This window comes from Prionailurus viverrinus, chromosome D1 (genome assembly GCF_022837055.1).
Source record: "Prionailurus viverrinus isolate Anna chromosome D1, UM_Priviv_1.0, whole genome shotgun sequence".
Classification (NCBI taxonomy): Eukaryota; Metazoa; Chordata; class Mammalia; order Carnivora; family Felidae; genus Prionailurus; species Prionailurus viverrinus.
Genome location: NC_062570.1, coordinates 69,829,214 through 69,845,875, shown reverse-complemented (window position 1 = coordinate 69,845,875; position 16,662 = coordinate 69,829,214).

The window sequence follows — 16,662 nt, the reverse complement described above, 5'->3', positions numbered from 1 at the left end:
CGTCCTGACCTCCAAGTGTCCCGTTGGAGCTGTCATTCTCGTTGTTCAAAAGAGAAAACTCAAGCCCGCGGCGGTTCCATTGCATTTCCTTCCCGCTGCCGGGTTTTGACCACCTACTGTGTGGCAGACACCGTCCCGGCGGCAGCCGTCTCCACCGCGAAAAGCTGTCGAGGGAGTGGGACAGAAGGAAACAAATCAATATTTCATAATAAAACACAACTTAGGTACTGAGATGACAGCGAATCTGTCTTACTTTTGCATCTCAAGCACTCAGCAGAGGGCCTTTAAGCACAAAGATCTCTCAACCGTTCTGCTTGTTAAACTCCCCGAATGCAAGGGTGGTTTTTTTTTTTTTTTTTCTTATACTCACCCGCCTCCTTTGAGCACCTAATGGGAGTGAGGTAGAGGGATGTGGGCAGGGGCCTGACATCTAGCAAGTGATTGACAAATGTTGTTAACTGGATACACGAACAAATGGGATTAAGTCACTTCAGCCAGTTCTATGACCCAGACTACCCCCTATGACTCTAGAATTGTAGCCTCTTTCCTTGAACACAAACATTGTATTTTAATCATCGTAAAATCCTTGCTGTCTCCAGCTCATTGCCAGGCACAGAGTGGTTGTCCAATATGCCCTTATGGCCTGAATATCAACTGTTCTGAAGGTCAACTAACTTCATTGGTAGCTTACTATTTTTTTCTAAATTTATATGCAGGTGGAATCTTACTGCTGTTTACTTTGTCCCTGCCCTGATTTCATAAGGAAACCACTTTATGTAAGTGGCGTTTTAGTAATGCACTTCCCAAGATATTGTGGACAAGACAAAGAAATATAGGCCTGGATTCTAGTGTAATTAACTGGGTGAACAACTGGCTTAAGCAACCATAACCTAAAGATGCTGATAAATGAATTTGTGTCAACCTGAAAAAAGAATAGAGTGGATCAATATTTGTGCAGCATCAATCATGTGATAAATGCATTCCCTGCATCTTCTCCCTTAATCCTCACAACCCCATTTTACAGATGAGGAGAACTTGAAACTCCAAGTTTAACTGGCTAGTCCAATGTCATGCAGTAGATGGCAGATTCCCAATTCAAACCAGGTTTATTTGACTTCAGAACCTTCACACCATACCAGTTACCATCAGAATGGCAGAAGGCTCTCTCCAGGGCCCAGACTTCAAAACTTCCATCAGTGCTTTGAATGAAAACCCAGAGGATTTGCATCACATTTCTGAATGATGCCAAACCAGGAGGGGAAGAGATGCCATTACATACATAAGCTGAATGCAGTGTTGGAGCAGTGGGCTAGCTCTTACAGGGATAAATGTGGGGGTCTCACCCTGGGAAACTAACTGCTGAAAGGCAAAGGTATCTTGACGGATGCATATACAAGCAAGCCTAAATGGGCTTAGGTGACAGACAACTCAAATCTGAGTCCTTAGTGAAATATGGCTGCCAAAATAAATGAATGCTGTCTTAGGCAGCATTGATAAAAGTCTGACGTGTAAAGCAAGTTGGGTGTTACAGTGCTGCCCAGTGTTGCTCATTACACAACGTCTCCAATTAGGGCTTGGCAAGAAAAGTATCTACATGCACAAGGAGAGGGACCAGGATATAAAGAGGCTGGGAATTATGTCATATGAGGAAAGATGAAAGGAAGCAGAAGGTTTTGCCCCCAGGGGTACAAGGTAACTATCTTCATGTATTTGAAGGGCTGTCAAAGAGAAGAGTATTAGACTCATTCTTCAGAGCCCTAAGGGGTGGAAGGAGGACCTGTGGGTAGAACCTCTCAAATGAACCAATATGAAGAGTTTTCTAACAACTAGAACCTCTTCTTCCTTGATAAGTTGAATTTCCTGTCACAGAAATTTCTAAATAAGAATTGGATGGCCAGGGGTAGGAGCGGTCCCAGGACAGGTCGTCCTTTTAGGACTCTGCCTCTCTAAGATGAAGTGCTTCTACCCTCATACCTTGGTTCTCCTCTTTAAAAGTTTGTCACCTTGACTTTTCCTACGCTCAGTGGCCAAGCTACTGTTTCTCCTCACATGAGCCTGTTCTTCCATAGGTAATTATACATTGTGTTTCTGTCTGTTGGCCATCCCAACCAACCTCCATCTTTCACTGGTACCTACTTCCCTTTTGTTTTGTCCCTCCTAGAATACTGGTTTTTAATTCTCTGGGCACTGTTAAGGTCAAAGTGTTGTCCTCATCTAAAATTCACTGGGCATGAACAGAATCACAGAGATACAAGGAAAGGGAAAGAGAACTTTACTGAGCACCTACTGTGTATCAGATGCTTTAAATACATGATCTAATATGCTATTCTTTTTAACCTTGCCGATTGATACGCTCACTCTCCACACTTGCAAGGTGAATGATTTTATCAAGCAGTGTAACCTCCTTTTACCCCAGTTTCCTCATCTGTAATATGGGGATAATCTAATATCTACTTCACAAGATTGCTGTGGAAGTTAAATGAGACAGTAGAGAGAAGGCCCTTAGCACAGTTCCTGGCACACAGTAAAGCTACAATACATACTAGGTTAGCAATTCTATGCAATAGGTATTTACTGCACCCACCTTACAGAGAAAGTCTGTGAGGATAAAAGAGTATAATCCACAGTAGTTCCCCAAACTCTGATCCGTGGTCAGGTCCATTGGAATTAACTGAGGAGTCGTGTTTAGTCTGTTCGTTTGGGTTTTTTGTTTGTTTGTTTGTTTGTTTAAATATAGATTCTCAAGTCCTAATTTGGAAGGATTCCGATTCAAACTCTTTGGTATCTGACATGTAGTCCAATTTGGGAACTGCTAGTCGAATGGAATAAGTCCAGGCCCCAAAGTCAAACAGACCTGAAGTCAAATTTCAGGACTGCTGGACTGAATGGAGGCGCCAATGACAGGACCGGGCAGTTGTATTCTCTTTGGAAGGAAGCTGGGAAGCTGGAAAGCAGAAAGTCAAGTAGCAGTGTGTTCCTATAAATAATAGTAATTACAATAATATTTATTGCAGGTTTACAACGTGTCAAGCACTATTTCTAAGAGCTTTATATGCATCAACTCATTCAATTCTCACAACCCCCTACAAGGTAGATACTTTTAGTATTCCCATTTTACAGGTGGGAAAATAGAAGCACAGAGAGAGGTCTTAAGATCTCATGCTAATTAGGCAATCTGAACCCAGAACTCACACTCTTAACTACTTCAGGAAATCCCCTCTTCCTTTGGACAATTCCTTTGGAAAACAAAGAAACTTCACACTTTAGAGACACAGATTCAGGAGTCATCAACTTAAGGGTAATGAGTTGTTCGAGGTTTCATGTAGAGAAAAGGAAATTACCCAGGACTATGTCTTAGGGCTAAGGATGTCACCTCACATTTAGGGGATGCAAGAAATAGAAGCCTCTTCACCTAACTTAAGCCCAAAGGGGGAGGTTTATTGGGAGCAGACAAGAATATCTCATAGGAAGAAGTACAGCTAGCCGCGCCCCCACCCCCACCCCCCACAAAGGACCAGAGCTGCGGCACCATTGGCACAGAGCACTTCCCATCTCCTCCTCTCTCTGAGGTCACATGTCCCCTGGACTTGCCTTCCCTCTGCTTATGTGCCTTATGATTCTTTCTCTGTAGCTCATCACCCTCCGCCCCATTTGTACATGGCCCTTCATGAACGCTTTCAGCCACGGGGAGAGAAAGAGAACAGGAGAGGCTCAGACAGATCGTTCTCAAAGCTGGGGGTATGGACTGAGCAAGGTCCCCCAAAGGTGCTACTGAAGCGAAAGAAGAATGAGAACAGGAGAAAATACAGAGTAGGAACAGCAAAAGAAGTGAGCAGTGAATAGCTGCGTTTGGGAGGCTTCAGAAGAAAGCCTCAGCAGGCAGGTTGAGAAGGTCACAGAAACGTACACGTGAGGCAAAGGTTTTGGTTGGAACACCAAAGAGACTGTTTCACTAACACTGCTTCTACAGCCACATCTGCCACAGGAAATTAGGGAAATCACAGACAGAAATGCGTGAAGGTGACATGGTGCCCAAGAGGACAGACAATTTTGTGAAGACGTTGGTTATTTAAGGGGAAATTAGAAAAAGAGTTGCGACCATCTCTCAGCAGCCAACCCAACTGAAAGTGGTCTATGTTTATAGGTGTGGGTACGGTTTTATTTTTTTAACCAACGTTGACTGTCTGGACACACAAAAATGGAACCTCTAAACATCGGGCATTCGTGGGCTTACCAGGATTTATACCTCTTTCAGCTGTTTTTGAAAAGATCTTCCTTGGCTCTTTTTTAAATGGGATGGTCATACCAGCCCAGAGCGGGAGAGTGTGTGCCCTAGACCGTGTAATTAGGCTTTAGGCTACATCTTGCTTGCAGACATGGCCAATATTCCAGAGACCTTGGCGTTCAAATGTCGAAGGGGCTTTTCCATTTGGCTGGGGGGTGTTTGCTAGAGGGAGCTAAAACACCAGTGACCACATCACTTCTCAACAGAACCCAGAAGAACAAATAGACACTGTCTTCAAAAAACTGGCATACTTTTTGCCCTGTTTTACTAGGCTGAACAGCACTAAAATTCAATCTCTGGATAATATATACACATGTATGTTACATACATATTATTATATATTATATATGTGTGCATATATATATGTGTGTGTATGTGTGTGTATCTCCATTCAGGCTAGTAAAGCAAAGTGAAGTGTTAAGTCATTTAAGAAATTCGTGAACTAAAAAAAAAAATTACAATATGCTTTTGAAAAAGCAAACAGGGGGCGCCTGGGTGGCGCAGTCGGTTAAGCATCTGACTTCAGCCAGGTCACGATCTCGCGGTCCGTTGAGTTCGAGCCCCGCGTCAGGCTCTGGGCTGATGGCTCAGAGCCTGGAGCCTGTTTCCGATTCTGTGTCTCCCTCTCTCTGTGCCCCTCCCCCATTCATGCTCTGTCTCTCTCTGTCCCAAAAATAAATAAACGTTGAAAAAAAAAATTAAAAAAAAAAAAAAGAAAAAGCAAACAGGGGACTGATTGGGGGATGTGACCTAACATTATCAAAGCATGCTATAAGACTGTGGTAATTAAAATAGTCTAGTATTGGTTTAGAAACAGATCAAGAGATTAATGAAAAGGCATAGCATCTAGAAACAGACCAAAAAGACACAAAAATTGAGTATAATATAAAGGTGACTTTTAAATTACTGAGGAAAAACATGTGGAGTTTTCCACAAATGGTATTAAAGCAACTAGCTAGCCATATGGAAACACCTAAAGTTTGCTCTCTCCCTAAAATGTAACCCATCACTATTTAGGATTTAAATGTAAAGAGTGAAATCTATAAAAACATGGGAAGTAGGGCACCTGGGTGGCTCAGATGGGTATGCATCCAGCTCTTGGTTTCAGCTCAAATGATGATCTCATGGTTTGTGGGTTTGAGGCCCAGCCTCTGTGCTGACAGTGTGGAGCCGACTTGGGATTCTCTTTCTCCCTCTCTCTCTGCCCCTCCCCTGCTTGCGTGTGTGCACATGCTCTCTCTCACAAAATAAATAAAAATTAAAAAAAAAAAAAACGGGGGAAGAAACTATGAATAAAATTTTTACAAACTTTAAAGATCTTTCTAAACATAACACAAAATCCAGGGACCATAAAAACAAAGGTGGATTACATAAACACACACACACACACACACACACACACACACACACACACACCATGAACAAAAGAACAACCAGCAAACAGGCCCACAACATATTATTAAGAATGCACCATACACATTCCAGTTAAAAGGTCAAAAGTTGGGTATGTAGGCAATGCTTCTAGGGACATTATTTAAACTTGTCATTCATAACAGAAGAATTCCTCTATGAAGCGTTACTCCTTGTAAAGTTGTCTGATTTCCTTGGCTCTCTCTCGGGTGTTTCTGGGTTTTTTATTTTGTTTTTTGTTTGTTTGTTTGTTTTAATAAAAGCCAATAATCCCCAAGCACTATCCCAAGCAACAAAGCCTGTTTGATTCTCTTCAGCAATTCTGGGCCCTTTACTTCACTTGTGTAAAAACTACTGATTCAAAACCTACCTGAGGGAGACTTCCTACCTGAGGAAGACTCCCATCTTGTACAAGAATGTGAGTCCATTATAAGAAGGTTGCTGCTCAAATCCCTGCTTTCTCTTTGCAATAAAAAATAAAAAGGCCCAAATATCCATTTTTTTTTTACAGTTTATAAAAACTAGTACATGTTTGTGACTTAAAAAATTTGGAAAACACATGAAGAAAGACACATGAAGAAGAAACTAAACATAATCTATAATCTCATTAAGCGGACATAACTCCTATTAAAATATTGATGTGTTTTCTTGGCTAAGTTTTCTTTGTAATTGTATTATATTGTGACATTTTATCACACTGACTTTGTTTTTTATCATCCTGCTTTTTAAAATTGATCCGTCATGGGGCGCCTGGGTAGCTCAGTCGGTTGAGCATCCGACTTTGGCTCAGGTCATGATCTCGCAGTCTGTGAGTTCGAACCCCGGATCGGGCTCTGTGCCGACGGCTCAGAGCCTGGAGCCTGCTTTGGGTTCTGTGTCTCCCTCTCTCTCTGTTCCTCCTCTACTCACACTCTGTCTCTCTCTCTTTCAAAAATAAAGATTTAAAAAATTAAAAAAAAACTGATCCAGCATGAACATTCCTCCAGGCCATTCAGCTTTCTCCTATAACATGATGTCCTAATGGCGATGGCATATACCATTGTGTGGAGGAATCATACACCATTATGCAAAACTCTTATTCCTAATTGTCCTTCATTATAAACAGTTTTGAGTATGGTATACGCTTATGAAATGGGCCCACAGCTTTCCTACCCTACATCATTATCATACCGGGTTTCAAGAAATCAATCAGCGTAGACGAGGAATAAAACTTACATATTTTTCCTTGACAGTTTTCGTGTTGTCTCCTCCCACAACTGCTTCTTTCTCTCTCTGTATCATAAATCTTACGTTAGAGACACAAGAAAATTTATATGCCATCCAATTAAAAACAAAACTGGAAATGACTATGGCTTGATAAGTGGTCTTTGGAAAATTTATTACCCCAATTCTGTGTTTCAAAGGGCACTCCAGCTATCTAAAGGATTGATTTGCAATAAAACTTACTGTAAATAAAGATATCCAAATCTTGAGCACAAATGGAGTCATTGAGTTTTGATTATATTATTATTTTTGTCTCTTGTGCCATGTCATGTCTTTTATTCTTCTACTGCTAAATAATTTCTTTGTGCGTTTGTGCATCTTCCAGAGAGAAGCAAGGAAGTATAATCAACTGCTGTTTCTTCTTAACCGTTGGAACATTGGATAGGTGGCAAAGTTGAAAGTCATCAGCAAAACAAAGTTGTACAGTGACCCCTGTGCTTGTAAATCTCCCTCACTCTCAATGCCTTTGTCCACATTACACTGGCTCATACCTGCTTCTCTGCTTAAAGGTCACTTCCTCAGGGAAGCCTTCCCGGACCTCCCAGCCAAAGAAGTACCCTGTATTTCCTCTCTCAAAGCACTATCGCACTTGTAATTTCTTGTCTTTCTATAGACTCTGGGAGGCAGATACCATCTTTATGGTTCACTCAGCTCTCCTGTAGCTATCAAAGTGGCAGCACATTCACACAAACAAATACTGTTTGGATGAGTGAATAAACAACAGTGAAGAGATGTAAAAGTGAGGTGTACATTTTCCAGGCATACACACATCTTCTTTCGTAGACAAATATAGGAATCACCCCCTCCAATCACCAGCCCACATCAAAGAAAACTCCCCAGACCACCCTTTCTAAAATAGCAGCCTCCTTCCAGTTGTGGAAGGAAGAAGTCACAGGGAGGAAAGGTACAGCATAGGGAACATAGTCAACGATATTGTCATAGCGCTGTATGGTGACACATGGGTAGCCATGCTTGTGGTGAGCACAGCATAAGGTATAAACTCGTGGAATCACTACCTTGTACACCTGAAACTAACGTAACAAGGTATGTCAATGATACTTCAGTACAAAAATACATGAAAAATAGCAGACACCCTGGGGCCCTGGGTGGCTCAGTCGGTTAAGCATCCGACTTCGGCTCAGGTCATGATCTCGTGGTCCGTGGGTTCGAGCCCCACATTGGGTTCTGTGCTGACAGCTCAGAGCCTGAAGCCTGCTTCGGATTCTGTGTCTCCCTCTCTCTCTGCCCCTCCCTTCTTGTGCTCTGTCTCTCTCAAAAATAAAATAAGTAAACGTTAAAAATTTTTAAGAAAAATAGCAGCCTCTCCATTTTACCCCATTCCTGTCCTTCTCTCCCCTTTTACCCTTCTTTATCTTCTTCTTTTTTTTAATGTTTATTTATTTTTGAAGGAGAGAGACACAGAGTGTGAGTGGGGGACAGGCAGAGTGAGAGAGAGAGATAGAGAGACAGAATCTGAAGCAGGCTCCAGGCTCCGAGCTGTCAGCACAGAGTGGGATGCGGGGCTGGAACTGACAAACCACGAGATCATGACCTGAGCCGAATCCAGAGGCTTAACGACTGAGCCACCCAGGTGCCCCTATCTTCTTTATTTTTTATTTTTTTTTTTACGTTTATTTCTTTTTGAGACAGAGAGAGACAGAGCATGAATGGGGGGAGGGTCAGAGAGAGGGAGACACAGAATCTGAAACAGGCTCCAGGCTCTGAGCTGTCAGCACAGAGCCCGACGCGGGGCTCGAACTCACAAACCACCAGATCATGACCTGAGCCGAAGTCGGATGCTTAACCGACTGAGCCACCCAGGCACGCCCCCCATCTTCTTTTTTAATAACACTTACCATTAGCTGACATTTTGTTACGTATTTATTTATTGTGTGTTCTCTGCAATGAGGTCTATAGGGAAGGGGTATTTTTGCTGCTCTATCTCCCACACCTAGAAGAGTCCCCATCGTATGTATGGTCAATGTATCAATGTTGGCGGAATGATTGAATGAATAAATGAGTAGGTGAGATTCCACAACGTAGCACTGTCGCACCATTTTGAGTGGCCATGTCAGACTTCAGGAAAGCCCCTCACATGATAATATAGGGACAACAGAATAAACACTTTTTCCCCCCAATTTTTCCTTTAATTAGTTGCAGTGTTCTTGCCACGTATTAGCCATTTTTACAGTTGCTGCTACCAAAATCTTTGTTTTGTCACCTAATAGTTAATTGACAATACATTCAAATAAAGTATTTCATGGAGTATAAAAAGAAACAACAACAAACTCTCCTGCAAGTTATAAGGGGTATGCTCTCTCTCAGTTTGTATTGTGTCGTTTTATTTTTTTGTCAAAGAGTCCAGCAAGCATGGGTAGGAAGTTGATTCACCTTCGAGAAACTGAGTTGTTTTATCAACTGGATAAGATATTGTGCCCTCCTTTAAAATGTCAACTATAGGGGGGCCTGGGTGGCGCAGTCGGTTAAGCGTCCGACTTCAGCCAGGTCACGATCTCGCGGTCCGTGAGTTCGAGCCCCGCGTCGGGCTCTGGGCTGATGGCTCAGAGCCTGGAGCCTGTTTCCGATTCTGTGTCTCCCTCTCTCTGTGCCCCTCCCCCATTCATGCTCTGTCTCTCTCTGTCCCCAAAATAAATAAACGCTGAAAAAAAAAATTAAAAAAAAAAAAATAAATAAAATGTCAACTATAAAGTTAGAACATAAAGACACAGAAAAAGTCAAAGAAAATAATGTGCTAAATAATGCTGCATGAAAAGTAAGACCCCCATCACATACAGAGTAAAACTTTGTTACGTAAGATACAGACATAGGGACAAATTTGCAAGACTTCTAGAGATATGTCGATAATTTTATTGAAGAGTTTATGGGATAGACTTTCTGCAAAGTTGTTTATAATAATAAAAATGATTTTTAAAGGAAATCAGGAGAGCCGAGTGTTCCAGAACACTTCATGTGTTCTCTGGCACCACTTCATGTTATTCTGGTTTTCTCTCCTTAGAGTCGCCAGTTATCCAAATTGTACAGCCTTTGAGATAACTTGCCCCGGTTGAGCTGGGATCCCTGGAAAATTCCAGCGTGATCTGTTCTTAGGTCTTGGATCGCACTTTTTTGTCTCAATAAACTAACTGGGAAATACCAAGAGTCACGTTTTGTATGTCCAGTTCCAACATGAAATTGAAAATAACTGACAGCGTACTAGTAATGCTTAGCATTATTTTTATTTGCAGATATTCTCCAGCGTGAAGCCCTGCCTCTGGGGAATATACTCTGCTGTCTAGGGATCTGTCAGAGAGCTAAGAGACCACCACACTATAAGCCCACAACCCCACAGCCCACACAAAGTCAATGTCTTAATCAAGAGTCCCAGTTTGGGCCCAAAAGAGGAAGTTATATTTTTCCCAGAGGCCATGGTCAGAGACTTCATGTTTCCTAGGGACAGCAGGTTTCAGAAAATGCAGGTGACTAGCTGTACCCATGTAATTCCTATCTCATTTATTCCTCCACTGTCTTCCCCTATCATGGGTGCCATATTGGCATCTTGGAGGGTTGGCTGTGACTCCTGGTTCATTACAATATTTAGGAGTTAACCTTTCCACGTAGGTGAAACTAAAAGAGTTGGCAGCCTTCCTGGTAAAATCATATTTCCTCCCCACCCCTGCCTAATCCTAGGGCTTAAAGATAGATCTGATAAACAACAATTTCATTGTAACCAGGGGGAAAGACTACATTAAGTCTCTCCGTCTATTTAATACTTCAACCCAGGTTTTCAGCATCCAGCTGTGTTCATTTGTAAGACATTCGATAGTCTCTTATTCCACAAATGGAATTCTTTTTGACAATGATGAATGAATGAAGTACAACGCAACTATTTTTAGTATGGTAATTGTAATTAAAAGGCAATGGTATGATACTCTTGTCCAAGCATGTCTGAGATCTCCCTTCCATTTTCTCAGAACAATGCTTAATATGCCTGGTTGCAGAGACTTGTTGCTTGTTTCCCTTCTGGTGAAGAATAGGTAACACTTGACATTCTTCTAAAACAAAGTGAATGGTGTGTCTGAAATTGTGGTTTTGGCCAGACACAATCCTCTCTTTCTCCGTTTCTTCATTTGCGCATTCCGGGGAATGAAATTTCTTCTCCACATATGATGGTAAATTACTATGAACCTAATCAATTTCTTAGGAAAGTAATTCTACTATATACCTAAACATTTTTTTAAGTGTAGGATAGTTTGTTATTTTATTGTTTAAAAATAGACAAGGCAGGGCACCTGGGTGGCTCAGTCAGTTAAGCGTCCAACTTCAGCTCAGGTCATAATCTCACAGTTGGTGAGTTCAAGCCCCACATCGGGGCTCTGTGCTGACAGCTATGTCTCCCTCTCTCTCTGCCCTTCCCCCGCTCGCACTCTATCTCTCTCAAAAATAAACATTTAAAAAAGTTTTTAAAAAGAATACACAGAAGGCATACCTAATAGTAACTGCCACTTTCTCAGGGCTTTCTAAATAGTCTCTCTATATTGACTTAAGCCAACCCGATGGACATAACAACTCTCGAGGTAAGCTTCCATTTTATCCTCATTTTATAGATGAGGAAATTGAGGCATAGCAAGTTTAAGTAACCTGTTCAAGGATATTAGCAAGCAAATAGCAGAACCCCAATTCAAAACTGGGCATTCGGCTCCAGTCTCTGACCTCAATCTACATGCTGTCCTCACAGCAGCTCCCTTGGCATCTGAGCATTACTCCCATTTGGTGGATGAGGCCACTGAGGCTTGGAGAGGTAAAGTTACTTTCCCAGCATTGCAAAACTGGTAAGCAGCTAACCTAGATTTCAACCCAGGCTTTAGGTCTCTTTGGTTCTAACGTCTGTGTTCTTTCCATCCCTGAAATAATGCTGCCTCAGTGCTTTTATTCCTATGGTCCTTTCAGAAAGTATATTGTGCCCTAACTAGATTTGTGTGTGCTAGTGTGAAAATCCAGCCATTGCAAAGAACTTTTTTTTCCATAAGAAATGTTTTCAAACTTCCAAAGGATCGTCTTAAAAATGACTATTTGCCATTCACATCTGGAAGTTAAGAATCAATCAAGATTAGAAAATAGGGTCCAACTCTACAATGTTAGGTGCCACGGTCTTTTGAAAGGTAAAAAAAGATTCCGTTTTGTTTCTTATTCTGCAAAGGGGCTACCAGGGTGGTTGAACTAGCAACATACATTGTCTCTAAAATAAAACAAAGACTGTAAAAACTGAAAACATACATAATGCTTTAATTTTTTTTTCTGATCAGTTACTAACCATGCTTCTAAACTGTGCTTATCCTCTGCAAAGCAAGCAGTAAGAGGCCATTAACTGCAATGCAGAAAGCTTTTTTTTTTTTTTTAAAAGCTTCCCTCTCCAAGTTTTTGTTTGCAGGCAAGTCCTTGGTGTGCACTTGAACACGCTAGGGAGACTGCACCAGCCGGGCTGCCTTGGAATGATTCTAAAGATAAAAACTCCTTGAAAAACAAGCAGTCAAACCTGATTATCATAGAACCCCACAGAATAACACATCACTGATATTTTTTGTACACACGAAGACCCAAAAGGCCTCGTATATGTTTTTTTATTTCTGTTTCAGCAAATTTTAAGCTGAAGTGTGACTTCCATGTTCAGCATTAATGAGCCTTTTGCTGTGCTTTGAAATGTGCTGTCGTCCATTTCCTGTGCATTTACTGTTTTTGAGGCCAGTTCAGCCAACTAGAGAGTCCTGCTCACTCTATCCTTCCTGGGTCATTAGAATCCGATTTATTGAACAGTGGTCTTCCTCCTACAAGGTGCTCCCCCTTAAAAATATCTATCCTTTAAAATAGCTGTAAGGGTGCCTGGATGGCTCAGTCAGTTAAGAATCAGACTCATCATGGCAGCTCAGGTCTTGATTTCAGGGTTGTGAGTTCAGGCCCTGTGTTGGGCTCCACACTGGGGGTAGAGCCTACTTAAAAAAACAAACAAACAAACAAACAAACAAACAACAACAAAACCATATAAAAACAAAAAACAGAACACAAAACCAGCTACAAACCTTAAAAGAGAAACATTTTAAGTGCTGCTTAAAAGAGTATGCTTGGGAATCATTGGTAGAGGAACCACTCTTGCAATAAAACATTAAAATGAGCTGTATGTGTATGTGAACAGTTACTTCATAGAACATAGAGAAAAAAAAATGTTGAGCTTCAGATTTAAAAATGTCTGGAACTTGGGGCACCTGGGTGGCTCAGTGGGTTAAGTGTCCAACTTCGGCTCAGGTCCTGATCTCACGGCTTGTGAGTTCCAGCCTTGCATAGGGCTCTGTGCTAATGGCTCAGAGCCTGGAGCCTGCTTCGGATTCTGTGTCTCCTTCTCTCTCTGCCCCTCCCCCAACTTGTGCTCTGTCTCTCTGTCTCTCAAAAATAAATAAACGTAAAAGAAATTTTTTTTAAATGCCTGGTATTTTGTGTTAAGTGTGTGTGCATCCCCATCACTGATGTCAACGGAAACATTTATTTTCTGTAGATACATTGCTCAACAAAAATTGCTATTCTCTCTCTCTCTCTCTCTCTCTCTCTCTCTCTCTCTCCCTCATTATTGTTGACACACATCTCAAAAGAGGTTGTGTATATTTGTGGCCTCCTGTCACTCACTTCAAAATCCTTCCTCATCTCCCTGTCTACCCATTTTTCTGAACGACATCCTAAAGTCAAATGGCTTTTCCTTAGTCTTCAGTCTCCTTAATTTGAGAACAACACAAATGAACAAAATTTAAAGCTGGAAAAATAATTACCAAAGTTGATTTGACATCTCTTAAGTGATAGGAAACAGGGTATTTTGCTGCTTAGTAATTAGACATAAATATTAACTAAACATTGTAAATCGCTTTAGTTGACAGTGTTGCTTTTACCCATTCCAATCAATTTTTATTTTTCAGCTGTTGCTTTGCTTTATTTGATCAACTATTGAATTTTATTTCATTTAATATTGTCTATGCACCAAGCACCATGCTAAACATTTGGTACATATTATTTCATTGATTCCTCACATATGTGCTAAGATTATCGTCTTTATTTTACCAGAGATGAAATGGAGACCCAGAATAATCAATGCATCCAAGATTATGGCTAACAGGGGAACAAAGATCTGAATCAATCTTTTTTAGACATGAAAGTACTTGCTCTCAGTTCTCCATATCTACACACACTATCAGTTGTGATCATTTTTTTTCTGGCACCACATACATGTTAATACCCAAGGCACATATGCATTATCCCATCAGTCGGCCTGGCACTCAGTAAACATTTAAGTATTAAGGAAGATTCCACCTCTTAAAATAATAAGAGGTGTCAGATTCTTCTGACATAATACTCTTTTCATGCCCTATCCCCATTCCTCCTTACTACTCTATTCCAGTGGTTCTCAGAGCGTGGGTCCTGGGCCAGCAGCAGCACCTGGGAACGTGTCTGAAATACAAATTCCTAAGAAACAAAACAAATGAGCAAAGGGACAAAAAAAAGGAGAGAGAAGCAAACCAAGAACCAGAGTCTTAACTAGACACAACAAACTGATGGTCACCAGAGGGGAGGATGGTGGGCAGATGGGTGAAATGGGTGATGGGGATCAAGGAGGGCGCTTATTGTGATGAGCACCGGGTATTGTACCACCATATTGTATTCCTGAAACTAACATTACACTGTATGTTAATGGATCGGAATTTAAATACAAATTTTAAAAGAATGCAAATTCCTAGGCCCCGCTCCAGATCTACTGGATCAGAAATTCTGTGAGTGAGCCCAGCAATCTGGTTTAACAAGCCCTCCAGGTGATTCTGATACATGCTGGGGTTTGGGAACCACGACTGTGCACTTACTGTCCTCGGTATACTTGAGAACAGTAGAGCTAGGTTCCCTACTGAGCTGGGAAGCATGATCCGTCTCTTTTGGTCACTCTTGTATGCCCTGTACTAGGGCCAGCACGGGACACATAGTAGGTGTTCCACAAAACGTTCGTGGAAAGAAAGAATGAATGAATAATTACAAAATGAATTCCACAAGTATATGGAAAGCTTCAAGTGCTAACACCCTTAGAAGAGCTCATGTAATGCTGCTGAATTGTAGACGTCTGGTAAGGGGCACCTGGGTGGCTCGGTCAGTTAAGCGCCCGACTCTTGATTTCGGCTCAGGTCATGATCTCACGCTTCCTGAAATCGACCTCCACGTCAGGCTCTGCGCTAACAGCACGGAGCCTGCTTGGGATTCTCTCTCTCCCTCTCTCTCTGCCCCTCCCTCTCCTCTCAAAATAAATATATAAACATACATACAAATAAATCAATAAGTAAGTAAACAAATAAAACAAACAAACAAATAGATAAAGGTCTGGTCAGAATGGGAGGGCGCAGAATGTTGGGAGGTCCTGGGAAGGAAAGAGCATTAACATTTGCTCAGCACTTGTCTACGTGCTGGGGACTTTTCAAAGGCTTTCTAATAACTCCCAGCAACCCCAGGAAGAAGCTGTTCTCATCCTCGCCTGAAAGACTCAAAACTGACGTTCAGAGAGGAAATGTGCCCGGAGGCACAGAGCTGGCGGTGGGTGGCACAAACCCAGTGCCCTTACTCTTTCCTCCTCTCCATGTTCCCACTATAGACCACCACCGGCAGCCAAGGAGCGGAAAAACGGAAGCAGGAAGCCCTGGTGGGAAAGACAAACTCCATGGACCACTTTGCCCGGCATCATCACCGTCACCTCCACTCCACTCGTTTGTTCAGGACGCTGAGTTAAGCAGAGGCTTTAAGCTCTTAGTGATGCGTTCGTAGGCATTTTGCTCCATTCTTCATCGCCTTCACAACCCTCCCGGCCTCGACTGGCCTCAACATCGTACCTTCTCTCATCTTCTCCTGTCTGTGTGTGCCTTTTCGTCCACCTTCACTCACCCTGAATGGAGACGTCAGCTCGCTGAGCCTGCCCGTCTGGGCTGGAGGATGCCTCCCTTGCTGGGTCACATTCAGCTTCGGGCTGCGCTTCTGACGTTGCCCTACGTGAATCCGTTCAGCTTCAGCTTTGCAATCATCTTCCCCCCAGAACCCAAAGATTTTGGTTCCCGCAAATGTTTAGAGATTTCTTCCTTCTGGAGAGCTTCAACGGTACGTTCATGACTCTCCAACTACCAGATCCAGCCCTGGGCCGGCCCCGAGCTTCACTACTACATCTGTCTATCTGCTGGGTGTTTCACCTGGGTGGCCTGTCTTCACCTCCAGTGCAATGCGCTTGAACTGAACTCATCAATCTATTCTCTTAACTTTGTGCTTCCTCCCAAACTCTTACTCTTTCTACCACATTCTACTACTTATTTGGCTTTAAACTGACCCACTTAAGTACTGGGCCTCTCCCTTCCTTTGTAGTTTCTCTCTTCCTCCTTTCCTCCCTCCTTTCCTTCCTTCCCTTTCTCTCCTCTTCCTCTTCCCACAAGTAATTACTGAGCACTTACTATGTGCCAGCCCAGGCATTGTCTTTGCCTTCCTGTAGCCTACATGCTAGAAGAGAGAGAAAGCCGACAAGCAAGCAAGAAAATAAACGAATGGTAGCTTGTGGTAAGTACAGTGAAATAAATAAATAGGGCATTATGCGGAGAATGAGGAAGAGGGAGGCCAGGAAAGGCCTCTTGGGAAGGCGACATTTAAGTCAA